The 27,227-nt window shown below is 35.7% G+C and overlaps 1 protein-coding gene across 3 annotated transcripts in view; it reads left to right on the plus strand.

The window, feature by feature from the left end:
• Positions 1-27,227, plus strand: part of Tfap-2 (transcription factor AP-2) — a 309,571-nt gene that overhangs the window by 95,213 nt on the left and 187,131 nt on the right. The window contains exon 1 of one of the 3 annotated variants that reach the window (XM_076763704.1): positions 11,240-11,376. The exons of the other annotated variants lie outside the window; for them this stretch is intronic. The gene's annotated coding sequence lies outside the window, so the exon portion shown is untranslated. Of the gene's footprint in view, positions 1-11,239; positions 11,377-27,227 lie in introns of those variants that run through there. 3 annotated transcript variants of the gene reach the window in all.

Consider the following 27,227-nt stretch of genomic DNA (forward strand, 5'->3'; position numbering starts at 1 on the left):
AAACGTCATAACTTCTGAACGGATTGGACGATTTTAATGTTTAACAAAGCAAACTACGCATATTTTGGTGGAGAATATGTACAAATCGCAAAAATATTCGTAAAGTTGGTCCTTGACTCCGCAAAATGAGAAAAACCCCATAAAAAAGGTCCTATTTTCAAATAGCCATAACTTCTACAATAGTGAATATATTTTATTGAAATTTTGGGGAGAACTAGAGTTCATGGATATCTATAAAAAAGTATTAAACAACTTTTCTGTACAGCGCCAACCAAATTTATAAAAAATGAAAAACGAATTTTTAAGAAAAATCGACAGGGGGTAGGTGCCTAAATTTGACGAAAAAAAAAAATTTCAAATTGTTCTGGAAAAATTATTTTCAGTTACAAGGATCAATTACAATCAATTTTGGTCAATAGACACTCACCCAAAATCCCACACATTTTCGAGAAAAAAATTCAAGTAGGTGAACAAAGTCGACAAAATTAAAAAATTTCAAATCGTTCTGGAAAAATTATTTTTGACTGAGGGAGTCAATTACAATCACTTTTGGTGAATACACATACCCCCGAAATCCTATGCACTTTTGAGAAAAAAATTGGAGTAGGTGGACAAAGTTGAAAAATTAAAAATGACAAATTATGATGTTTCAATCTTAGACTTTGGATTATTGAGTTGGGTTTTGGGAATTTATTCCATGTTAATGGTACCATCTACCCTCCCGAGGATTCTACCTTTTATGTAGCGTGGGTTTATGATATGAAAAATATATTTTCATAAACAAAATAATCCACGAACATTTTCAGTTTTAAATGCAAACTTATGCATGATATTTCAACTGTACATTTTGAGTTATTTTCAAAAGTATTTTAAATTATAGTACAAAATTATAAATTTAATAATAAATATAAATACAATTGTAACTTTGTAATTGGAATATCTAAACCGAATTACTCATTTTTGGAAGCTTTGTCTATTTATTTGTCAACTCAAAATTTACTGGATCAATTTTCATTGAACCATTCTCTTCAAACATATTGCATTTATGCTCGCCATTTTATTACAATGAAATTTATAATATCCCTCGAGTGGACCAATATAATATTGCAAAATTTCGATCGGTAGGGGTGAAATTCGGAGATGCCAATTATAAAATGTACAGATAAATACTTCCCCAACAAAGCACTTATTTCTCGATAGTTAAATTTGAAAACATTTTTTTCCTACGTAAATACCAACAAGTTTTCTGTCTTCTACTGTTCAGGAGTTGTGGCTGCATGAAACGTCTTGTATATTCGCGGAATATTAAAAAGTCAAAAGACAAAGATTTATTTTCTGTAAATTCTGGACGAAAATCTCTGCTTAACGGTGGAGCTTTCAGCGTCGCGACGGATTCAATTGTCGCGGTATGTCGGGTGCCGTTTCGCCCCCGAAACTTCTAACCTTGTTGTTGCGCGAAGACAAACGCAGACGAGCCCCGAGTGCAAGCAGTCGGTCACCTTTCTGCTGGAATTGCTTTGACATTGCGTCGCAATTCGCCGAGACAGACGCGTCAGTTGGTAGCATTTCGAGTTTACTTCCTGGAGACGACGAGCAAAAGTCTTTCGAGGGTGTTAAAATCAATCTCTATAAAGACATGTTTGGATTCTCAACTTTTTCTTGCGTTGAAAGTTTACCCCAAAGCACCTTTCTATTGAGAATAGTGACATCCACCACTTAGAAAAGTCTCAGACGTGACTGTTATTAATTTTAATTTGACAGGATGATAAATCCATATCCAAAGCAGACTAGTGTATGGGGTTGCATGAGTGTGACTGGTGGCATTTATTATCTCTACCTAATTTAACGATCAATATATACTAGTTTAGAATAAAGTAGATAAGTATTTTGTAAGTATATATAATTTTTGTTCGACTGCGTCGAAGTGTAAAATAATTATTCCACCCTCTCTAGCTTTTGTTGACTGGAACAGGAGAAACAGTGATTGATCTTGCGCAGAAGCGTTTCTATTAGCAGGGATAATTATGGATTGGTACTTAGGGCTTCGTGTAGGTACATAGGGATTGCTACTCGAATGGTCGATGGTTTCATATCGATTTCAAAGTGTAACGTGTTCAGATCGCATTAAGTATTTTTAGTTAAATCGCGTTTACAATTTTGAGAGATACTCTTGGTTAAAATATGCACATTTTATCTTCTTAATTTTGTATGACAGTAAAATTCGGTTGCATACAAATGAAATATATTCCTGAATAAAAAAACTCTGTGTAAGATATTTGAGATGACACTTGCGGCTATTGTTTCAAGAATAAAAATTTCTTAATATCGATTACTTGCACGTTGCATACCAAACTTATCATAACTCATAATGAAAACTGCGTTCTGGAATACTACGAGCATCTGTTGTAATTACAACGTTGCAATTGTAACGTCTGTGTAACTTATGCAATGCTAAGAACTGGTTTAGAAGCGAATAGATCGTCGCGCCATGTGTTAAATGTGCTTAGATTCTTTACGGTTGCAAAATTAATAATAAATCGTAATGCATTTGCTGCGTCACGGTGATCAAGAAACACTCGTTCCTTTCCTTGTAAATTTTACAGAAAAATGGTCCCACGTTGATACAAAATTTCCAACAATTTCCATTGTTTAATCATAAAAATTTTGTTATATGTCAAGATAAGAGTATCCTCTATTGTATTTACCCAGTAAGTTCTTTACGTTGTTCTCTGTACTTTGTTTACGGAGCAGCAGGTTTGTCTAAACGAAAGATATTAAATTTACTTTTGCCTGCGAAAATAGTATTATTCCACCATTCTTTTTCTTTGCAAATAAAAGCCTTGCACGAAGTGCAGCCGTTCAAACGAAACACACAATTACGTTTGGGGATTGTATTTCGAGCAGCGAGTTGGAACAAATATTTATATTTATAAAAAATTTATTACAAAATAACTTGGCACGAGGTACTGAAATAATTCATAGAATGATATATCCAATCGCTAGTGTTCGAAAATTTTTCTCACTCGTATAGATTACTGAAATTAAAAAGTTAATACAAATTGAAAACTAAGTATATAATCGTCTACGTTTTATCTCTTATATCAATAATGATACGTTCTTGTTGCTATGCGTACATACAGGTTAATATTTAATTTTGTTCGAACAGTTAAACTTTGCTTTACGTCTAGCCCTTCGAAATTTGGAGCAAATAAAGTAAAATCGAATGCAAAGATTAAGTTGTACTAAAAACAATTAGGGAAGAAGCAAATGGATTTGTGTAATAATTTTAAAAGGATCTAGTAGAGTTTTGTTAAGTGTCTGAAAGTGTATGTATTCATTCATGTAAATTTTTAATAGCAAATCTGTTGCTAAATTTCTGGGCGCGCCACCGGTCGAGATCGCCAAAGCAAAGGTTACCGGAGCGATCACAAGCCAAGATTCTATGAAATCTAAACGAACATCAATCCCACCCAACCATGGAAAACGTCGTTTCATAATTTTGTTTTCAGGGATTCTCGAAAAATGATAGGAATAATAATGGTGTACGATTTTAACTGTGAGACATTTTCCAAAATCGTGATGATTCATTCGTGTTCACATTAATACAAGTATACAATATTTATACAGTAGACAGTATAAGTATATAATATTTATACAGTAGGCAATACAAGTATAGAGTATTTTTACAGTAAACATTACAAGTATATAGTATTTTTACAGTAGACAGTACAAGTATACAGTGCTTATACAGTAGAAGTATAAATTTTTAAATTTACAATATTACGTCTTTGTCAATTGCAAGTATATCAAATCTCGTACTGTATTGGGAAAAATGTAATTAACTTGAAATTCTTGAATCTACAAAACTGGACAAACTGTTTTTTATTATTAATACTTCTGTATCATTGCTCGAATTTACTAAACCCATTAAAGTAATTTATTTCGAGAGTCAAACGACAATTTCAAGTATCACAGAAACGCTTTGACAGTCGCTGTCACGCGTATGTGATTTTAATCATCGTCCATTCAATCTATTACTAGTCTGGGGATGTTTATGCATGTGTGAGAAATTTAAATTCTCAAAAATCTACAGAATACTTAAAGTGAGATACGAATTATTATATTTAGGGGTTGGGTTGAGACAACCCTCTACAAAGCTCCAATTTCTATTAATGGAAATATGAATTCGCGTAAAGATCCGCAGTCTGCTCGTCAGGTTCGTTTGCCCAAATATATTTATAAACATTTTCCGATAGATGGTGTAGGATTTTGAGACTCGTATTATTCGAGATAACGGTACGGTCTGGCGTCGAAACAGGAAAAGCCACGCGCTAACAAAGACCGTAAGTAATAATGGCGGTAATAATAATGTTGGCCGGTTGAACGATGTCTTTCCCCGATGCCACGAGGGAAACATTCCAGCGTCGAATAGAGGCGATCCCGTGGCTAGAAGAGGGCAGAGCAGACGGACGATCAGCCAAGCGACGTATATATAGTTTCTTCTCTCCCTCCGAGAGGGAAGTTCTTGGCGAACCCCTCGGCGAAAAGGGTTTCTAGCTCCTGGTGATTGGTGTAAGTTAGCCCTCTGGGCAGAGAAAACGGTCTCGCGAGCGCATGCGCCAGCCACGGGGATCCCCCTTTGCTTTAGGGTTAGCCGCGGTCCTCCCTGCGGCCAACAGCCCAGGATGACACGCCCCGGGCTACCAGATCAATAAGATCCCTTATACCTACCTACCAACCTACCTACCTCTTTGGTTACGCCCTGAGATATACGCCGGTTTAAATTTGCAATACGTACCGACGTGCATAGAACGCCAGGCATCCTTTTGTAGCTTCGAGAACTCAAGGGGAAACCATCTTCTCGAGTGTGTCTCAATGGGCTGCGATGAAACTTTGCCGGGAGACCAAGTGTTGGAAAATATTGTGCAAACGGGCCTCCGCGGCGACGATGGCCCAAGTTCTTGCGATGAATTTCGAAATAACTCGACCCCCCCTCCACGTAATCACGACGATGGGGGAAATTTTTTATGAGCTTCGGAGCTGATGAGAATTCTTTTTGTCTCTTCGTCGCCCGACGAGCTCTCGTGGACGCTTTTCGGGGAAAGAACAGTGCTTTTTTTTGAGATACGTATGGATACTTTATACGAAGTTTGGTGGAGTTTGTTTCGAAGATGTAGAAGATCGATTCTAGAATTTGGAGTTCCTTGCAATAGTGTGTTGGTGACATTACGTTTCGTATATTATGTAGAACTTTTAATTATAAATTTATAAATGTTACGACGCGAAAGGGACGAAACTAGTATGAAATTAGGGAGTTTTCAGCAGGCAGAGTAAGCAAACAATGAATGTGAAATGATAGTTCTTAAACTATATTTGAAAATTGTTTAGTAGTTAGTGGTTTGCCAAGCAATCAAGAAGTGTAGTGTGTTACAGGCAGTGGAAATAAGTAATAGGGCTGTTGATCTGAAAAATAAAACCTCGACAGTTTCTAAGAACAGGCGAACAAAGCCTCAAGTTAATTTATAATTTCTTGAAAATTCTAGAAAGTTTCAGAAACGAAAATATTTACACAAGACTACTAAGCAGGTACTAATCTCAAACGTCAGAACTGTCCGCCATGTTTTATGGAACTCTAAAATTATTAAACGGTTCAAAGAAACTTCCACTAAAGAATCAGCGTCATAAATAACGTTTACAATTTGCTAAACAACTGGAAAAATAAATGGGAAAAATTTTATTCGTCGATGAAAAAAGTCTAGTCGGACCAAACGGTTTTCTTACTACTAGAATTTACGAAAACTGAAATAAAATAAATGGAAAAAATTTTACTCGTTGACGAAAAAAGTCTAGTTGGACCAGGCGGTTTTCTTACTACTAGAATTTACGAGAAATGAAATAAAATAAATGGAGAAAATTTTATTCGTCGACGTAAAAAATCCAGTCGGACCAGACGGGGTTTTTACTACTGGAATTTACGAAAAATGAAATAGCTAGCGTTCTGATGATTCGGGCTTGAACTTTAATAAAATTCTATTTTCCAATACAACAATGTTACAGTTTATCAAGCTAAAATTGTTGACAGAAGCTGCACCAACAGCGTATGAAAATAGAAAACAGTTTGCCAATTGAAAGAACCCATTACAGAGAAATAGAAATTCGTCACAAAGTAAAATTCAATACTTGTTTAAATAATCACAAAAACGAATGATCAAATATTCTTTGAGTTACACTCTTTTCTAAGAGATTATTAGCCCTCGAACGTGATAAAAATCTATTTTAGGCTAAAAACATTGCTGTTTCAAATCGTCTAATTAGAACTTGTAACGCATTTGGCTAGAAAAGATCTCGCGTCGTTCGAAGTTTAAGCAGCGCCGTAGCGTGAAACTGTGTTTCATAATTCTTCTTATATTTTAGATCTCCATTAAAGTACGATTACAAGCCCGTACACCGACGCGAACGTAACCGCAATAGGAAAAAAAGGAGGGAACCGCGATTCAACACGTACCACAATATATTAATCTCTCTCGCGTTCGCAGCACGACGACGCAAAAAGGAAAGCTACGTGGAAGCGTAACCAGAACGGGCGTGCAAAATATCGCAAAAGTGTAATTATTGCTATTCCATTAGAAAAAAAGAAAAGAACGAAAGGAAAGAGGAGCGTAGAAGCGATGACCGTAAAAAGATGAGCGTAGGTTTGGTCCACGGTGATGACCGCATCTCGTTAAAAGGCCTCCCTTCCAATTTCGCCAGCTCGATCTGAAATTTTCTTGTAAGCTCGCGTGCACGCCCTGGGCTGTCACGATTCGGACCTAACTGCCGCGTTCGTACAACCGATTCAGGAATTCCTCGTAAGGTAATTTCATCTTCGGAATTCCTGCTTCGACGGTACGTATATCTCCTGCAAACCGCGTACTGCTCGGTCGCAATAGTAACTTAATTTCGGACGAGCGTGCGTCCCTAAATTCGTCGCGACGACCTGAAAATTCGCCCCTTTCTGCTTTGGTAATTTTTCGTCGTTGGATGATTACTAGAGTGGTAATTTTCATTCCCAAAAAAATCCAGCAACATAAAATAGCTCTTCTTTTAATTTGTAAATGAAGTTATTAGTTAACGAAAATTGATGCTTGAAATACAAACAACAAATTGGTAATGAACAGCTTTAAACAAATATATATAAGATCTAAAGTTAAATCGTCTATTCAAGAATGGCAAACGTTCGATTAATGCACTTGATATGCAAAAATATAAGAAATATTTAAAGTAAGATACGAATTATTATATTTAGAGGTTGAGATAATCCTTTTTAAAGCTTCCATTTCATTAATTCTGTTGATAACAATATGAATTTGTATAAAGATTCACAGTCTATCTCTCTGGTGCTACACAAGGTTCTCTTTTTTGATATGTTGATGTTTGAAAACGATGGGAAAAATTGAAACATGCAAATTCATTGTATAAAAATGAATTGAAAAGTCCTTTACCATTTTGGAATTCGGCGTTTCGTTGACGAGATAAAAGCAGCGTCAAGTTTTTTGGGGCGACAACGCTGTGGGCGCGTATTTCTTCTGCGCGATCAGCTGACTGGAATATAAATGGCGCGCGTTTGGAGTGATATCAATAAAAACGGTTTGTATCTCGTAAATGAAACCGCGGATTGAAAAATGGTAATAGACTTTTCGATTCCTTTTTGCTCGGGGCGAAACACTTTGTATACGAAGATATTAAATCTTAACTTTCTATAATATTGTCGATAAAATGTAAGATCTGTGTATAGTTTTCAATAGAATTGAATATTTTCTAAACTTCAGTATCTATGTTTCGTTTTTCAAGAAAATGTACCATAATTCTATGAAATTCTGAAACTATAAATTTAAATATCTATTATTCAATGTGTCGTATCAGTTATCTATATTTTTTTACATTGAAATTTTGTTTCGTGTCTCTCTTGGATCGAGATTCATGACAATTATATTTCATCGACAAAGATGTTACGAAACAAGAATGTAACAAAGGCATCGGGACAGCTAGATTCTGCGGAACGGTCGTAGGAATTTCATTCATTCGTTTATTGCTCAGGTAGTCGATCAGAAATCTACCCTCTGGACTGCCCCCAGGTTAAATAGGGTCGTCGACCAGAACGATGGAACTACATAGTCGCATTGAATGCGTTCGCGTGGTCAGCAAAGATCGGGACTCTGTAGTCGTACGATCAACCGTTCCCCGTGAAAATAACGCGATTATCATTTGGCGCACCCTTCTCGATAAAGGAAGAAAGCTAGCAGAAAAAGGGCACCAAACTCAATAAACGACAATTCGACTTCGTGAAAGACGACCGAACGTTTGACGTTCTTGAATAGGCGATTCGATTTTGTATCTTATACATATTTTCTTAAAGCTGTTCATTACCAATTTGTCGTAGTTTTCGTTAAAAACTTCTTTCATAAATTGTATCTGCACTGTGTAAAATGTTTGACTTTGAAGTAAGTCTGAAAGGGCTATTTTTTTAAATGAATGAACTTCGTTAACTGGAAATATCAAAATTCAGCGAACAATTTATTTGCCGTCGAAATATTCGAAGTTCGTTTCGAAAATTGAATCAGAACCGTAATGAAATGTTTCTCCAGATTGCTGGGAAAGTCTGAACCTTGCGTACGAATTCTAAATAGTATTTCATGTTCACATTTCGAATCATTTCATAACTGGATAAACGGTAATAGATTCAAACTGTGTTCCATGGCGTTATTAAATTCGGTAGATTAAATTTTCTCTTTGCACAAAACCATCAATCTATCGAAGTATTATACCGAGTTATTATAGTTGAAGCCTGGGATTTAAATTGAAAGAAATTAAATTTAAAATGTTTTTACGTTGTAAACGCTTCGAAGATAATTAAGATGTTTCTAACATCAGTAACCTTTGCTTTTTCCAGGAGAATTCTTGCTCATTTTATCTCGAGTAATTTATTTTACTATTCTACTTTTAAATTTATTTCGTTAAATCGCTGAATTGTAGCAGAGAGTGCAAAAATATAATTTCGATTACTTTATTGAGAATATTGTCAATTTCAAGCATTCGTTAAACTTAAAATCATTCAACTATGTTTATACTTGATATCACCTCCATCATAAGAATCTTATCACAATAGTTTTACAATGACAAAGTAAAAAGTGAAAACTTGTACTTTTTAACTTTCGTAACCCATTAGTAATTTGAGATATTATCGGTCGCGTGTTGGAAATAACGTCGAGGATTGCTCGGGGCGAACGGTTCCAAGTACTGGTGGGGATAGCTTTGTGACACAATGAAAGGAGAAAATTGTGACAGAATGAAAGTATTTATTGTACAATGTAATCAAGTTTTACACGGATCCGCCGACAAATTATCCTTTCCTTGATAACATGTAAGAAGATCGTTGTTCATACTCTTCTCTCAAAATTTGACTTCCTACGAAGAGCAGCTAGGACAAAATAATAGAACAGAAATATAGTAATAAGACTAAAACAATAGATAGAGAACGATTGAAGCACATATACCTGTTTACTTACTATGTTAGATGCTGAAGGCTCATTTAACTCACCAAATGAATACCTAGTAATAATTCCAGGAAAATAAAAAATAAGTAAAATAAGTAACACTTGAATTATGGAGCTGACAAGATTAGAACAGAAGAAATGTGTGGGTTTAGACTTTTCATTGTACTTACATTTTTTGTTAGACTGGTCAACATCGATAGAAGAAGCAGTTTTCCTATAAAATTGTTTTTAACAAACAGTACAAAATGAAGAACTTATCTGAAAAAATGATAATTTATAGTAAAAGAGAAAGATCCAATCGCACAAAATAATCATCAAACACTTAATAGTGGCAGATTAAAATAATTGAGAATTATCACGACGAAGGATTAACACTAGAACTATCAACAATTATACTGTATTTATTTGTCTCAAAGGAATTAAAACGATAAATGTAGAAATGTATAATGCAATGGAAATAATTGTTTATTCATTCTTTCGTAGAAAATCATGGTTTCTCAAAAATTCAGTGGAGTAAATTTTCCACAAGTTTTATTAGAAATTACGAACCAGTCATTTTGACCGCTTTGGTAGTTCAAGTGTTCAAACAAGAGATCGAATTTTATTATTCGAAGACTTGTAAAATTCCATTAAAATTTGGTATCAACTTGAGAAACATAATCCTATCTCCGCTAAGGGAGACTCTACTGTGCATCGCGAACAGCTTGGTCCCGACCCCACCCCCGTCGAAAGAAAACTATCTCCATCGCCATCGCGGGTTAAAAAATGCATCGGAAGAAATCTTAAAGGTAGCCAACGCTGCGCCCATCGAATCGCATCGCATCGACGGAGAATCGCGGCTCTCAGACTCGGGACGATATCGCGCCGGAGCATCGTGGGCCCGGGGGAGGGGGAGTCGGAGGAGTAAGAGATAAAGACTCATCCTTTATTCAAGAAATAAAATCCCCACGACGTTATCCGGGGGTTTATCCGCGGCAGGGAAGCGCGTCAAACGTGCAAGCTGGCACCGGTCGCGTAGCCAATCGGATACGAGCTGGGCGTCCCGCGTTCACGTGCCGATCTCGAACCGGGGACCGTGGATTGGGCCCGTTCGGGGCCCGTTCGACCAATGGTGGCGCGCTGGAAAGGGAACGCGGGTCGCGAGGCCCGTCCCAGTTCCCACCCCGACCGGTCCCGACGCCGCGTCTATCTGGTAGCTAAGGCCCCGCGGGCGCAGTAACCCTCGAGTCTTCCTACGTGTACGACGGTTTAAGGCGAATACCCATACACGAAGGTCGGAGATATCGGAAAACAATATCCACCGTGCGCCCGGTAACTCGATATATCTCGGCTCCCTTTCCCTCCCACTCCCTTTTTCGTCTGTCCTTCCTCCTCCCCGGTGTTTCTCCGTCCCCCGGGCCCGGAGCCGCATTGTCCTCGTCGGAACGGGGCCCCACAGAGACAGGTAGCCGGGAATCGCGCGACAGGACCGCGAAAGTGCGCGAATATTTACGAAAGGTTTCGCCCAGCAGCCCCGGCGCGCCTCGTGTCGCGACGCCACAGTGTTTTTTCCCCCCCATCGGTTGGCGTCGCGTGGTGACAGTGGACTCCGCCACGGCTCGGACCTGACCGCCGTTGGGCCGCTCGGGATCCCTCGGGTCGAGTGGTGTGCGCGTACAGTGACGAGTGCGAGAGAATTTCGCGGTTCGCGATGACCGATCGCGCGTAACTCGGGGAGATCGAACAGTCGTAGTTTCGTTGGACGATTGTTTGGAAGTGTCTATTCGTCCGCTCGGGGTTATTTTCATCGGGGAGCCGGATGCCGAATCTAGGCTATTACAACACCGCCAGAATGCATCAAATGGTAAACTCTTTTCAAGATACAATTTAAGCCGCGATGAAGGGGCTGGTGCATGGGCTCGATAAGAAAACGGGTTTTTAGGTTTCACCGGTTGCGTGGAATTTTTCGTTTTAACCCTCTATGGAGTGAATTTTTTTGTTAAATGTCAATTTACAAGGCATCAATTGGTTGTCTCAGAGACATGTAATTAAGACGTATACGTCATCTTGCGAAAGAAACTAAAATTGGTGGAATTTCCATGTATTAGCATCGATTTGAAAGTTACTCGGGTCCATAGAGGGTTAACGATTCAGTAGGGTTAATTACGTTGAACGACTAGTGTATAGTATTTGTTATTTATATTATCTCTCTGTTTACAAATATTTAATGGAGTTTGTGAGACTCATTTAACTAAATAACAGTGTTTGATGTGTTTTATAATTTGATGATAATTGTGTTTTTTAAATTAGCTACGCGCAAAGTGGTATTTGTAGATCGATTTAATCACAGTTACGGAAATTTGCTACGCGATCCAATGTTGCATCAAGGTAGAATTAGAGTTAAATAAAAGTTCGTGGCTTTATATTATCTATCGTATTGAACACTGGTTTTCAGTGCTAATTGCATAGGACTTTTTAGTCATCTATGCATCAACTGATGACCATGTTCTGACTAGCGACGATAATTGCGGTTAGGAAACTTGTAAGATTACTTAGAAAATTTCCGGTCGTCGAGTGTTTTTCGATGAAAACTATGTGTTTTTGTCAGAACTTGACACACAGGTGTGATCAATGAGATTTTATTTCTTGGTGAAATTGTTTTTCTCGATGATTGATTATAAATTTACGATGATCGCGCAAATTTGTCTTATTTTCGAATAACTTGTCGAAGCTGAACGTGTAAACCTCGATCTAGATATCTTATATTTGGATGAAGATCAGTTTTACACGGATTAAATACTCCAAAACAAGTGTTTTGGTCTATGATTCTTTTTATTCTTTTCTGTTCGGTATTTATTCAGTAAAACTAAAATTTTTAAAGATTTTCTTACGAAAAACTCTATGATGGATAAAGTTGCCCCTAATTAGCAGGTGAATTTTTAAAATTTAAAAAGAAATTTATTCGTATGGCTCGAAGAATGTATTACAAAAAAGTATTATTCGACTCTATTGAAAATTTGTACATGTATCAATAATGGAATGCTTCGTCTAAAAATTAAAATTAACTGAATAATTGTATGAGCATGCAGAACGAGTAGAAATAATTAACCTAACCCAGTTCACTCAAATTACTGTTTCCAATTACTAATCCAATTAATCATAACAGAATGTGATATTTAATTCGACCAAAATTCACGAACAAAAGTCTGCCTTTTCATCGAAATGAAATATGCATATCAATGTTCCGTTTCAATATTGTCATTTACATTATTATTCTTCGACGTTTATTAATATCCCTTCTTATGACAGAACGAAACTAAAATAGTAGATTCGATCAGATTCCACGGGCAAATAAGATTCCTAATAGTCGTCACGCCCAACGAGGTTTTACAGTTTAAAAGTAAATTAAAAATAAATTGCCTCATAATTTTTCTTCGTAACCGTGGATACTGTTTTAAGGCTGTAACATTAGATGTAATTTATACGGGAACGTCCAATTTGCAACATTTATATTCAAGGATATCGGGTAATCATACGTTGTTGTCTCTTGTTATCGTTACCTTTAACAGCGTGGAAATGTAAGCGTGTTTTGAACGACGCGGAAGGAATTTTCTTTTCACCGATGCTTGTCCGCTATCCGAGCATCCGATGCTGCTTTCTCAGAACTGATGGACAGCAAACGGTGCGAATTCTTACGAATCATGCGAGGGACACACCTTGGAACGTGACTGGAACTTTCTAGCATCAGAAAATAATAAATACGCGAAACCGTGCCCGAGACGCTAGATGTCAAGCGAAAGACCATTTATCGGACGAGCGTATCTTTTGTTTGTTCAAAGTTTGGAGCTTCGTTTCATTCCTGAAATAAATTCTTTTTCATACGATGGAAATGTATGACGAAAGAATAGATATTTCTTTTGGAGACATTCGTCGAGAAATTATTACACAAGAGGGTTGATTTCTTGTTGTAAACCACTGAGCTGCTCACTTGTCAAATCGATTTACCTCATGAAACAGAAAGTGGAAAATTATAAATATAAAAAGTTAGAACTCGATCAAATACTGTGACACTACAATTTTTTAAAAATTCAGAAAGTGGAGTTAATCGATCTGGCTCGTGAATTACACAACTAACTGGTGCTTAAAAGTTTGGAGCATAATTTATAAAATAAATTCTTTTTTTCGTACAATAGAAATATACGATGAAGGAACATACATATTTTTTTTAGAGCTCTGCTTCGAGAAATTATTTCATAGGAGGGTGGAGGGTTGGTTTCTTGTTGCAAACGAATTTATTATTTATAAAGATTTGTACCGTTTGATAACTGAATCGTTCACTTACCAAATCGATCAACTCCATAAAACAGAAAGTGGAAAATTATAAATAGAAAAAGTTAGGACTCGATCAAATACTGTGACACTACAATTTTTAAAAAATTCAGAAAGTGGGGTTAATCGATCTGGTTCGTGAATTACACAACTAACTGGTGCTTAAAAGTTTGGAGCATAATTTATAAAATAAATTCTTTTTCTCGTACAATAGAAATATGCATTGAAAGAATACACTTTTTTTTCGGAGTCATACGTCGAGAAAATATTACACAGGAGACAATTATCCTGTATTTATTTATACCAAAGAAATTAAAACGATAGATTCTTAAAGAGATGTATAATGTAATGGAAATAAATGTCTATTCATTCTCTTATGAAGACCCACAGTAAATTTGAAAAAATTCAATCAAATATATTATCTACAATTTTCATTAGAAATTACGAATGTTCCATTTTGACCATTTCGGTAGTTCTAGTGTTACAAAACCCTGTACCAAAAGTTTGGAGCATCGTTTGACTTCTAAAATAAATTCTTCTTCTCGTATAATGGAAATATACAATGAAAGAATACACACATTATTTTTTAGAGTTATACGTCGAGAATTATTACAGAGGAGGGTGGAGGGTTGGTTTCTTGTGTTGTTACTCAACACTAGAACTACCGACAATTATTATATATTTATTTATATCAAAGAAATTAAACCCCACAGTAAATTTCCAAACATTCAGTCCAGTATATTATTTACAATTTTCATTAGAAATTACGAATATGTCATTTTGACCACTTCGGTAGTTCCAGTGTTAAAAAGCCGTGTATATTTGATAATTAACCTACGTTCAAAAGTTTGGAGCATCCTTTCACTTCCAAAATAAATTCTCTTTTCTACGATAGAAATATGAATTGACAGAATACAAATTTTTTTTTTGGAGTCATACGTCGAGAATTATTACAGAGGAGGATGGAGGGTTGATTTCTTGCTGCAAACGAACTTGTCACTCAACTTTAGAACTCTCAACCATTATGGTGTATTTATTTGTACCAACGATAGATTCTTAAAGAGATGTATAATGCAATGGAAATAAATGTCTATACATTCTCTTATAAAGACCCACAGTGAATTTGCAAAAATTCATTCGAGTTTATTATTTACAATTTCCATTAGAAATTACGAATGTGTTCGGCGCTCAAAAGTTTGGAGTATCCTTTGACTTCCAAAATAAATTCTTTTTAAATATGCATTGACAGAATACACAGTTTTTTTTGGAGTCATACGTCGAGAAATTATTACAGAGGAGGGTGGAGGGTTGGTTTCTTGCCGCAAACAAACTTGTTGTTTAAAAAGCTCTCGCACCGTTTGACAACTAGGGGGAATCCGGAGTCCGCGTACGGGTAACCCGTCGTCCATTCATTTCCTACTATCTTGTATCTGAAACGTACACCTGGCCGCGGGTAATAAACCGCTACAATGGCGTTACGACTCGCAATTCGTCACGCGCCCCGGGGACGCGTTTAAGTGAAATAGATACGTCAGTCTTATGGAATATAAGTTCATAAAATTGAGCGGTAAATCATTGGGAATTTCTTGGCAACTATGGTGCCGCGTGTTCGCGCGCGAGCGACGCTTCAGCCACCGCAGACTCGGTCTGTAATGACAGGCTTTAACAGCGACTCGTAAAATCTTGCCACAATGGAATCATTCTTGACGATGGTGCCTTGGTATCGCGCGTGTGCGTGGCTCGCGCGAACGATCATTTCCAACCCCCGACAGGAGGGATTTCGATCCTTGCGCTGAGAAATCATCGTCGGGAGTCTATTTTTCAAAATATGGATTCAATCTTCTCGGATTGTTTTCATCGAATATGAGAAATATTCCTAGTGTGGGCTTGAGTGTAATCGAATCGAAGAATTATAAAGCATAGACCATAATAGGTGTCCATATTAACTTTCGTTTATTCGACTTTCACTTTTCACTTATTTTCTTTCTGTATTGGAAGCATTTTCTAAAGAAACATCTTTAAAATCCTTTTTTGAGACATTGTCGATCTTCTGTATTTTTTTGTATTACTAATGGATCACACGTGGGTGATTTTTTCTTAAGGAATTAATGAAATTCATTTCCAAGATTAGGTGTTAAAGAAAATAAATCTGAATAGGAGTCTTGAATTTTAACGAGATAAAATAAACATATATTCTATGACAAATTGTGGTTATTCTAGTTTCCAGTTTTCTAAAAGTTTTGTTTTCATGAACTATTTGAGGAATTTGGTCTGACAGTGAATTCACTAAAAATGTATAAGTTTTCGTAGGTATGTGAAAAAGGTAAATCTAAAATAATATCTTCATAAGAAAATAGGCTCGTCACAAAGTAATTCCAATTCGCCAAAACCTAGGTAAATTAATAATAGTAATAACTTACGAGAATTTTCAGAGTAATTATTAGTTCCTTGAATTCTTTTGTAGAATAAATTAATTAATTCTCATGTGGAAATTTCCTTTTAGAAAATGTGTAACCAGTAAGCAAGGAAATTTAGATCCAACCATACCATTTATTTAATAAAGTATCGAATACGCTGAATTATATTTTATATTATACAGTATTTGACTTGTTCGGTAAGATGAATATGTAACGCGAGAGATAATGTACAATAACCCAGATCGTAATTAAATATTGATTAGGTTGAACAAACAACGTCGTTGTACGAGAGAAACAAGGTTGCGTGAGAAATTGGCTGCAGATATTTATGAAGAATAAATGGCGTTAGTCGATATCGATACGTTATTCCGTGTTTATTTTCGTATTTCAAATACGCTCATAAATAATTGAAAACCAAGTACGGAGCTAAATTATTGTTCTATCGCAGAAAATATATTACGTTCTAACTTTCGATTTACACGGTTCAGTGGTTCCGTAAAAGTATTGTGAACAACGAGAGCAACATTTATATAGAACATGGGGGGATACATTTCAAAATTCCATTTTTCGTTTCACGGTGTAAAATGAGAAGATTACTTTTATATTTGTTACATATTACTTTTGTGCACATGGTATGTACATATACAATACAATATAGAATTATTTGAAATAAAATTTTGTTATTGTAACTTGAAACTTGAAACGAAACGAATTTTTGCATTTTTTTTGACAGCGTCAAAACGAAATCGTGCAACTTGAGTGGCATGTAAATCGAGGGTGGGTATGCAAACGTTTCGATCATTCGGTTTATTTGCTAGTTTGTTCATTCAGACTTCGAATAGATTTAGCGTAATCGTGCACAGAACGAAGAGTAATATGAAAATGAACGAAATAAACACGGTGGCACGGTTGAAACGTACTGTATGAAATTGCAATAATTTATTTAATTGGAATTCATTAGCAAAAATTATTCTGATTTAATATTATATATATTTGTATTCTTTAACTACGATCAATATTTACATTTTGCGATTTTACGTCCAAAGTAATAACTCGGATTGTACATTATAATAATGGGTAAATGTAATTTTGGTTATTTAATGATCGAATAATAATCGAATGTTAAGTGATTTAATTCGATGGTTAAAGGTTTTCAAATGTTCTGCGTTAGAGGCTGGAAAACATTGTAGTCAATATTTATTTTAAAAAATTGCTTTTACACTGTCGAATGCCATCGACAAATTCAGTAATCTGTTCACGTAACAGAATATTTAATTCAAACAAAAATCAATGCACATTACCGGCGAAATTTATATTCATTATCGAGTTACGTCTCGTTACTAATGAAGGTCTATGCTGGTAAAATCTTTGGATTTAATCTGTTTCTGTTCATACCTGTAATTAAAGATAATTTATTACTCGAGTTTCCACTTGGGGAGAATTATATGGAATATTCAACGGTATGGGAATGCTGATGCTTTAAAAAATCATTACATGCATCGAATTACTCTTGGAAATGGCTAAACATTTTCACATAACACTAGGTTCACATCAGCTGCACGTACAGTAACATTTGTATACAGTTCCATTTGTATTCCTACAAAATAATGGTGATTCAATATAAATGAAGATTGACTTGTTTCGTATGAATTGAATTGTTTTTGAAACTGAGATGAATCTATTCTTTCATAGATTGAGATATTTAAGGGTTCGTATTTGGATAAATTAAAAAGAAAACTTATGAATATTCAACGGCATGGGAATGCTGATGCTTAAAAAAATCATTACGTGCATCGAATTACTCTTGGAAATGGCTAAACATTTTCACATAACACTAGGTTCACATCAGCTGCACGTACAGTAACATTTGTATACAGTTCCATTTGTATTCCTACAAAATAATGGTGATTCAATATAAATGAAGATAAACTTGTTTCGTATGAATTGAATTGTTTTTGAAACTGAGATGAATCTATTCTTTCATAGATTGAGATATTTAAGGGTTCGTATTTGGATCAATTAAAAAGAAAACATGAATGGTCAACGTTGGTACGTTGGAAATGCTGGTTCTAGTTTGATCACAGGAAATGCAGCTTGATTGGGCGCGGTCAGTACTAGAATGGGTGCCCATTTGGGAAAAAATCACGTATAGTTGGTTTTTATATACTGTTTACATTATTCTACCTTTCTATCGATTTTGTAATTGAGCATTATTAATCTGTTGTTAATATTAAAAAAAACTACTTCGTAAATAGAAGTAACACAGTTTAATAAAAACATTATTTGATGAAAATAAATGGAAAAAATTCATACGAGAAAGAACTATGTAAGTAGAAGTATAACACTAAAAACTACTTTGTAAATAGAAAAGATGGTAGTGTAATAATAAACAATATTTGGTAAAAATAAATGAAAAGAATTTATAAGATCACATCCATTATAGCGTTCAAATATAAGTGAGAAGAGTAACTGTATGTTTATCGAAACCCAAGTTAAAATTGTTAACAAATAATATTAATTTAAAAGGGTTCGACAACAGCTCCGAGACTTTTGACAAATATTACGAAAACTTACCATACAACGATTACAGATAAATCTATTTCCCATCTTGTACATTTTATAAAACTCAATTGTTGGAATTTCTTATTTAACTCTGAAAAGTTTTTCATTGATCGAGTCCACACGCCACAAAGAGACATAATAGGATCGGAGGGGGGACGATAATTACGCTAATGTCAACAATTCTCACGAGTAAGGAAAAATAATTACAACGACGTCGGTCCTCCCCGTTAATGATAACTCGAACGATAGATAGCGCTAATTGCGTCGTAAATTGCACGTATCGTAGGAAACGGAACGCAACGGGGGAGAAAAAAGCGACGTTCGCGTCCCGCGGAATTAACGACTTTAAACAGAGAGGCGAACGGTTGTTATTATTAGGTTGTTAATCGTTGGTCGGCTGGGCGGAGAAACGGTACGCCGGTGTAACAATTCCGTTGTTGCTGTTAACGCCTTCGATGCTTTACGATCGCCAATTACTTTCGCTCGCGCACGGAAAGCTTGCACGCGTTGACCCGCGCCGCGAACGAACCGGTGAAAATCAAAGCGAGCAAATTGCCGTTCCTCGAAACGCCAGCATTCTTCTTGGCCGTTTTCGATTTCAATAAACTGCGCTCGTGTTCGTCTTGTGCCCCTTCCTCCGCGCGACGATCTCTCGTAAGCTGGACCTTGCAACCCTTAACCCTCCGCAGAGACCCAGAGTCCCAAGTAACAATACGACTTCGGTGAAATTATTACTATTGCTTACACATCGCGTCGAGTTTTCTATACGATTATTTTAGAATGGCGAACTGTTGTGTAAACCTTTTTGTGTTTATTTTCATCCCCCTCTGACGAGGACATTTGTGAGGGCAGATATTTATATTATTTATATATCATTTTGTACTCCAAATTCGAATTATTGTGTGACACTGAATTTATGTTTGATGAGTTTATTGATATATAATAGTAGAAAATTGTATGAAGTCATGTTTTTGGGTTTGTTTGCATCCCACTTGGACGAGGACAGTGGTATTTCAGATGTAACTAGTAATTTTGTGTGGACAGATATATTTATATTAATTATATACTATTTTGTAGTCCAAATTCGAATTATTGTATGACATTGAATTTATGTTTCATGCATTTATTAACATACAATAGTTGAAAGTTATATAAAATTACGTTTTTGTGTTTATTTGCATCCCCCTTTGACAATGACACATACAGATGATTGTTGTATTTCAGATCTAACTAGTAATTTTGTGGCTTGAGATATTTATATTATTTTATACTTCAAATTCGAATTATTGTATGACGTTGAATTTACGTTCGATGCATTTATTAACATATAATTCGAAAGTACCCGTTTCATATGATTTTGAAAGTAACTTTGAATTTTCTTTTACATCATTTTTTGCTTGGAAATAAAATACACTGAAGCTATAAAATTGTGTCTCTGGTGTAACAGGAAAGCTTTATGCAGCGGTCGTTGCACTTTGCTGTCTAGGTTTACTGCACACGTGTTGCAATCAAGGGTGCAGCGTCTCGTCAGAAATTTGTTACGAAGACGACGCTGCAATCGAAGTAGAGTATATAACGCCTGATACATAAGGGCGAGGGTAAGGTTAAGGGTACAATGTATACTTCAACATATCCCTCGCACATAACTCTTGCTGGCTGACGTTTCAATCAACCATTCTTCACCTTCGTTTCTCATCGACTTTTGTTACGCGTGAATTTTCTAGTTCCTCGAACGGATTACATTAATTTGGGGCTCGTCGAAGACTTGTGGTCAGAAAGTCAGGGATCCTTGCAATGGACCAAAACAGATTTGTTAATTTTCTATAAAAACCAAAAACTTCACCAATATTTTCTTTATCTCTTATTCAAACGAAATTTTGCCCATATTCGTTTGCTAGTTATCTAACAACAATAAAAAATACTAAGAAAGAGAGAAAGCAAATAGTGAAAAGTTGAATCAGTCATAATAGAATTGCATATCTTAAAAGTAATAACAAAAAATTGCTACTAAATATATCTAATTAAATATAATGCTTCGATGCAGTCACATTTACTTTGATTTGAGTTTCCTCGATTTAAGATCAATATTTCACATTTCTTCTGGCAGATGTACGTATAATATATTAAAAATCTCAGAGAAAAGAAAATTTCGTGTGCCTGATGCACCAAGAAACAGAATTTTGTTTATGATCGATGATGGAATCTGTGGCGGTACTGTTTACTAAATACTGTTCAAATTTCGTTATCGATAGTAAGAGAAGGAAACAATTTGGAAAGAAAAGAATGGAAGAACAAGAGACGAAGGTGGTGGAAAGAGGAAGAGAATGGCAAGGGAGTGACTAAGGCCCGTTTCTTTCACCTGTGCCACCGCGAGCAATAAATAACCGCCAGCTTAGCTGATTTTACTGCCGTGTGTTTGGGTGATCCCAATAACGCCGACCGAAGAAGGGACCAATAATGCGAAGAAAACCAATCTTCGCGCTAACTAGCCATTCAAACGGCAGAACTGCCAGACAAGTACTCGAGGGACCCTGGTTAACCTCTGAAACGAAACGGTTTCAAGCCTATTTCGGTATTAAAGAATTCGCGAGCAACGTCATAACCGCGTGGGCGGAAACGCCCGCTCGACGATGCACGATACTGCACCTCGTGAATTATTTGCGGTCGTATTGTCCCTTTTCGAGCAGTCTTAGAACGATCCCCAATGAAAAGATCAACTCACGATCGCGTAAAAAGCCACTTTCGATCACGATATTAAGTCCAAAGTTCTGTCTTCTCTGGAAATTATTCGTTGAATGTAACTCTTTTCCTATTTTCATTTACAAAGGACGTTGTCATCGATTTTTGATGGCTTTTCCAAGCGTGGTTTCTCTTCAGTACTGAAGTTAAAAAAGTAGTGGTTAAAATTTGTAGATCATTGTCTACGTTTATTGTTTGATATTGCATTTGGTCTAAAAGAACATCCAAACAGAGTATCAAAAACTGGTTTCTTAGAAACTAACGAAGACATCGACTATTCAGTTTTTTTTTTAATTAAAAATTCTTTTAGATCGACTGTTGTGAGGAATAAAAAAAGTCTCTTAGATTACTTTTTTATAAATTTGAATAACGTTTACTTGAATTGTATTTTTTTATTGTGAGAGGCTACAGAGTTGAGGGAGAAAATTAATATTCTATTTCAAACATAACACGAGGAAGTGTTATTAAATTGAGTAAGAACTATCGAAACAATAGAAGAATATTATCACTTTCCATTTAAAAGAATCCACAGTTGTTAAAAACTGTGAAATAAATAAATTGTAAATAAATTGAACAATAAACTTAAATTTTTTTTAGAATGCCTTGAAATATTCAAAGTAACAAATTAATATTCTATTTCAAACACGATGCAAGAAAATATTATATAATTTAGTAAGAATTATTCAAACAAAAAGAATACATTATCGCTTTTCAATTTAAAAGAATTCACGATCCTTACAAACTATGATCCTCGAAATCGTATGTTCTACATAAAAACAACTATAACTATAAATTTTCCTTAGAATGCCTTGAAATATTCAAAGTAACAAATTAAAATTCTATTTAAAACACGATGCAAGAAAGTTTTATTAAATTTAGTAAAAATTATCCAAACAAAAAAAATATATTCTTGCTTTCCAATTTAAAACATGTCACGATCCTTACAAACTGTGATCCTCAAAATGTTCTAAACAGATGCAACTATGAATGAAAATGTTCTTTAGTGCGTCTTGAGATATTCAAAGTAACAAAGAAGTTAAAAGTCTGACAGTGGAAACCGTTGGAAAAATTGAACGGAAGTATAAAAAGAAAGGTTTCATGAATGTCTTGCAGGGAAACGTCATAGATCCAACTAACGAAGCACGCTCGTAACTATTACGACACGGGTACTATTCATACCAACTTAATGGCCGCTTACCCTTGCAAACGTGTTTCCGATCATGCGTTGTCATCTGCGTGGGCAGACGAGCATCTCTCGAAGGCAGCGACTTGCGCAATAGTAATTGCTCGGAGATGGTAGCCATTAAAACGAACGATTTATCACCGGGCGAATCATAATTCAAGCGAACGCTATAAATGTATTAACCTTAATTAAATTACATCGCGGCGAATTAATAATACGCGAATTCGTGGGGAAACGTCGGGGCGCGAGCGACTCGTGTCTCCCTTCGATCTTCCTCTCGTTTCGCGAACTTACAAGACACAGAGTATTAAAAGCGGCATAAAAACAAGTAAACAATTAGTCAACATTGTCTTTCCAAGCATTTTGTATTCCCATTTACATAAAACATTAAACGAAAGCACTTTGAAAATTTTAGTGAAATGAAACAAATGGAAAAGAGTTTAGTTTTGTGCATAGAATTTATTTGTGTCGAAGACAAATTATTTTGCCTGGAATAAATAAAAATTCGAAACGACACATCGACCCAAGAAACCTTTCAATTTTCTAATTATACTGTTACGTTACATTCGCGATTCTAGTGGTGACTTTCGTGATACGATAATTAAAATAATTTAGAAGCTAATCACACGCGTGTTAATATGCCCAAAGAAGCAAAAAATGCTACTTAATTAATTGCTATTAAATATATTGAGCTGTGATTCGTTCGACTGTGATACTGGGGATAGGTTAATCGGTCATTTCTTGTTCGTTAGTGGGTAATTAACCTGTTTGCAGAGGTAAATGACAGACTGCGCAATTTTGTCAAAATTGCAGGTATGCATCGGTGCACACGCGATCGAGCGCGCGATTAGTCGAGTAAGACAAGTGCGGAACGCGTTTATATCAATAATTAAACGGTGTGCGTGTGAATTATCTGATTGGGGGAATCGCGAACCGTAAAATTAACTCTTTTCCGTTCGTGAAACTTTGCTTACGATCGTGGGCGCGATTTGCGCGAGCAAGTACAGCCCCCTCTTTTAAAAATTTAATGCGAATATAAGTAATCATTCTCGGGAGCTAACGATTCTCCGGCTTTGAAATCTTCGTTAAACGTCTGTGAATTTCACCAGTAATATTCGACAGAATTATAGAATTGGAAAATAATTTTTCCAGTCGTCTTTCCTGTTCAATTGACACATTTTTCGTAAATAAATATGCAGAAAAATTCACGAAAATCGTCGCTCACGGTTCAAGGAACTTTAATATGACAAATTGATGAGTTCACAGGAGAAAATAGTGGCGTTTAACAATTATTAAATTATAACAAAGATTCCAAAGATTCATTATCGAATTGGGAAATAATTTATATTATATTTCGCGATTTTTTTTAAACAGATTTTCCTTTTCGATAGGGATGTTTAAAACGTGATCGTCTTTCCTGTTTAATTGACACATTTTTCGTAAATAAATATGCAGAAAAATTTACGAAAATCGTCGCTCACAGTTCAAAGAACTTTAATATGACAAATTGATGAGTTCACAGGAGAAAATAGTGGCGTTTAACAATTATTAAATTATAACAAACATTCCAAAGATTCATTATCGAATTGGGAAATAATTTATATTATATTTCGCGATTTTTTTTAAACAGATTTTCCTTTTCGATAGGGATGTTTAAAACGTGATCGTCTTTCCTGTTTAATTGACACATTTTTCGTAAATAAATGTGCAGAAAAATTCACGAAAATCGTCGCTCACAGTTCAAAGAACTTTAATATGACAAATTGATGAGTTCACAGGAGAAAATAGTGGCGTTTAACAATTATTAAACTGTAACAAAGATTCCAAAGATTCATTATCGAATTGGGAAATAATTTATATTATATTTGGCGATTTTTTTTTAGCAGATTTTTCTTTTCGATAGGGTTGTTTAAACGTGATCGTCATTCCTTTTCAATTGACACATTTTTCGTAAATAAATATGCAGAAAAATTTACGAAAATCGTCGCTCACGGTCCAAGGAATTTTAATATGACGAGTTGGTGAGTTCGTTGAAGAGAATAGTGGCGTTTATGAATTATTAAATAGTAACAAAGATTCATGAGCGTCTTGCGGTGTCCCGTGATGCAACTCTCAGCGTGAGCTCGACGTTTCGTTTTGACCGTGACGCGGCGAACTTCGTAGCGCTCCACGGTATCTCTATAATAACCGGTTAAATTCCGGTAGTGGCGATCCTTACGAACGGTAGCCTCTAATCAACCTAATTTCGAGTTCCTTTGGCCCGACGCGGGGCCAACATTGGAATTATTCGGTAATTGTAACGGATCGGAATGTTGTGGGTTCGCTCTTTAGGGTTCTAGACGCTGGCCAATCTCTCTGGGTCTTATGCTATCCTTTTGCTCTCCGCTTCTCACCACTGCCATTATCGAGGGCCAATGTGTAATAGATTCGACTCTTGGCCCGAGTGATTACCAGTGATGGGAATGATAGAGAATCAATACTATCGCCAGCTCGTAAATTATAAGCTTGTATCGAGCTGAATCAGTCCTCATTCGATACTTTGACAAATTCAAAATATCCCCACATGCCTAATACAGTAATGATTCGTAAATTGAACACGTGATTCGTAAATTGAACCCACGATTCGTAAGTTGAACATTTCTATCCCTTCCAATCGCTCGTAGTCGACGATCGTGTTCCATACTATTTTATATTAATCGAAAACTATAACTGTTCAACTTCTATTACACGAGATCCACGAGAATAGTTTTTAAAAAAGTCGTGAAGGTTTTTATGGAAATTGGAAATTTTTTTCTGTACAAAAGTGCCATAAGAAGAGATCGAATTGCTCCAGTATTCGCCTAATACGCTACCTAATGTTTAATTAATCCTTAATAACTCGCAGCCTGGTTGTTGCTAATCGTGGCTGGAATTCTTACGGGCGAAATCGCTGCGAGAAACGTCTGTCGATCTGCGATTCTCGGTCCAGTTGCTTGAATTAAGTACTCGTTTCGTGTCTTGGCCGAGATACGTGCGCGGTTTTTTCAATGATACCGCGTGGGTTTCGTTAAATTACGGGTCAGTGGATAGCGAATCGCTGTTTTTTTTATCTTATAGTACTAATGAAGGGTGCCTGGGATAGTTTGGAACAGAATTACGACGAACGGGAGCTTGACCGGTTGGATTGGTTTCATTGTTCGAGTAAATGTAATTCGCTTCTGTGTCTTTATTGACCATCGGTTCGACTGCTGTATAAAAGGATGGATTTGTTTGATCGAAACTTTGAGCTTGAAAGATGGATTAAAATTTCTTTATTGTAATTATTCCTAATATACAAGACACAATACCTCTTCTAATATATTTTTTATAGTTATTGATGGGACTATTGACCTTCTCCTAAGAGCAGGAGTATTTATTTATAAACAAGGTTAGAAACGTGCCATTTTCACAGTAAAAAATTACAGATGATACACAGGGTGTTCGGCCACCCCTGGGAAAAATTTTAATGCGGGATTCTAGAGGCCAAAATAAGACGAAAATCAAGAATACCAATTTGCTGATGGAGGCTTCGTTAAAAAGTTATTAACAATTAAATTCAACAATTTCAAATCGTTCTGGAAAAATTATTTTCGGTTGCAGGAGTCAATTACAATCATTTTTTGTGAATACACATACCCCAAAAATCCTACTCACTTTCGAGAAAAAAATTCGAGTAGGTACTGAAATTTTTAGACGAAATTAAAAAATTTCAAATCGTACTAAAAAAATTCCATTTAGTTACACTGGGCAATTACAATCATTTTTGGTCAATAGACATACCCCCGAAATCCTACTCAGTTTCGAGAAAAAAATTCGTTACCGAAAATATAATTTCTAGTCAGAAATGTCTACCCGCATTTTCATGCGAATCTTTGAAACGTCATAACTTCTGAACGGATTGGACGATTTTAATGCTTAAAAAACCAAACTACGCGTATTTTGATGGAGAATATGTACAAATCGCAAACATATTCGAGAAGTTGGTCTTTGACCCCGCAAAATGAGAAAAACTCCATAAAAATGGTCCAATTTTTAAATAGCCATAACTCCTACAAATGTGAATATATTTCAATGAAACTTTTTTTTGAAGTAGTGCTCGTAGGTACCTACAAAAAAGTATTAGACAACTTTTCTATAGGGCGTCAAACAAAATTACTAAAAATGAAAAACTAATTTTTAAGAAAAATCGATAGGGTGTAGGTGCTTAAATTTTTCGACGAAAAAAAAAATTTTTAATTAATTAAAAAAAAATTATTTTCGGTTCCGGGGGTCAATTGCAATCATTTTTGGTGAATAGACATACCCCCGAAATCCTATTCAGTTTCGAGAAAAAAATTCGAGAATGTGTGAAATTTTTCGATGGGGAAAAAAATTTTTAATTACTTCTAAAAAAATTATTTGCGATTGCGGGAGTCAATTACAATCATTTTCGGTGAATAGACATACCCCCGAAATCCTGCGCATTTT

The sequence above is a fragment of the Colletes latitarsis genome, chromosome 4 (assembly GCF_051014445.1).
Source record: "Colletes latitarsis isolate SP2378_abdomen chromosome 4, iyColLati1, whole genome shotgun sequence".
NCBI lineage: Eukaryota > Metazoa > Arthropoda > Insecta > Hymenoptera > Colletidae > Colletes > Colletes latitarsis.